We start from the raw sequence: 1874 nt of genomic DNA, 5'->3' as shown, positions 1-1874 counted from the left end.
TCTTACCCAAAATCCTATATGAGACGTCGAAAAACTCATTCTAGTTTGCAAGATACACCTATTTTAAGGTTATAACGGCCGAATCACTTCCGCCTCTGATTGGGTCTTCTATGGTCCATCTTCACCATGAAAGTGTATGCAACCCGCTCTCACATTCTTAAGAGAAGAATAATAAACTTTCATATGACAAGCGAATAATGCAATTATTTTAATTTGAAAGATAATTGAAATTATATTAGAACACAATTGATAAAAGATAAATTAAAACACAAAAGAAGAAGAAAAATATACAAGAGATGATGAGCAATCATATGATTGATACAAAGAATAATTACTTCCCTAGCTTTTTCATGTAGGACATAAAATTCAGGTATCATGTACAAGATTTTAGATTTAAGATCACATAGTTCATAAACAATTATGCAAATTCCATATCCCACACAAAAGTTCAAATATTCAATTAAGGGAAATCTATATGGGTCCAGGCTTACATATGCTAAGGCTGGATCAATAAAAATTACGAACCAAACAATACTAAAAAAAAAATAGAAATCATCCACACATGCATGCAATCAATTCCTAACCCAAAGAATTTACCAATTTAAAATCAAGGAACCCTATGGTGAAAAAAGAGATAGAAATTAGAGATTTAGGACAATCTAGGGTTAGGATTTATAAAATTAGGGATAAAAAGATGAAGATAAGAGAAAAATCTGACCCAGAAATATCTCTCAAGTGCATACGATGCCCCGGGGCTGACACACTTGCACAGATGGGCTGGCCACACATGCGATGAAAGCCCGCCTTCCCAAATCGGGTTTTTGGCCTTGGTCGGCCAAGCTGGGGCTGCAAAACCTCCAAATCTCACGTCGATCCGGGCTGTGGTGTAGGCGTAGTGCTCCGTCGAAGTTTCGACCCTTCTACAGGGCTAGATTTTGAAAACTGGCTGTGGAGGGATAAACAGCTACAAAACAAACGGATTAGGTGGGAAGATGGTTGTAAGAAGGATGAAATAAAATGGAGGGGCGGATGAGGATAAATGTGGTTTCACACAAAGTAGTTAACCCTTCAAAAGGGGAGGGCTTTGCACCCACTTTAATCTCAGCTCTTCGAAAATGGAGGGTTTCGCATCCATTTTAATTTTTTCACAACTTAGAAACTCGGAGAGCAGAAAAACCATACAGAAATTTTTATTTAACTTCGATGAATCAAAAGAACTATAAGGGGTGCCTATTTATTGGTTTCGTCCCATGATAGTTAACCCTTCAAAAAGGGAGGGTTTGCACCTACTTTAATATCAGCCCTTCGAAAATGGAGGGCTTCGCACCCACTTTAATTTTTCCACAACTCGAAAACTCAGAGAGTAGAAAAACCACATAGAAATTTTTTATTCAACTTCAATGAATCAAAAAAATACAAGGGGTGCCTATTTATAAGAAAAATCCTATATCCCTAAACTCACGTCATGTGTGCAACCTCTTACTTAGCAATCAAGTAAATTAAAATAAAAATCAAACAAAGAAATCCAAAGCGTTCATGATGTTCTAAATAATAACAATAAACAAAACCTAAAATATGAAATCAATCCAACTAGTGGGCCACGATTATGAGATCCCATGGTGAGCTTTTTTTGACTATCGGGCCCATTCTTTTGAATCAAAACTTTGTCTTCTATCTAGGAGGCCCTCCCTGTACGTCGTTATCGAGTCAGATAGACGGTGGAACCCTCCTTCGTACATACGTGCGTAGGGGGGCGGTGTGCGTGCACGTGTGAACGATGTGCGGGCGTGCGTATGCACGATGTCCTCATCACTTTCTTGAAAAGTCCATCGGCAAAGCAACAAAGTCATGGAGGCCCTGGCATCATCCACTTC

Source organism: Magnolia sinica, chromosome 8 (assembly GCF_029962835.1).
Source record: "Magnolia sinica isolate HGM2019 chromosome 8, MsV1, whole genome shotgun sequence".
Classification (NCBI taxonomy): domain Eukaryota; kingdom Viridiplantae; phylum Streptophyta; class Magnoliopsida; order Magnoliales; family Magnoliaceae; genus Magnolia; species Magnolia sinica.
The sequence above is the reverse complement of the archived record's forward strand: the minus strand, read 5'-3'. Positions refer to the sequence as shown.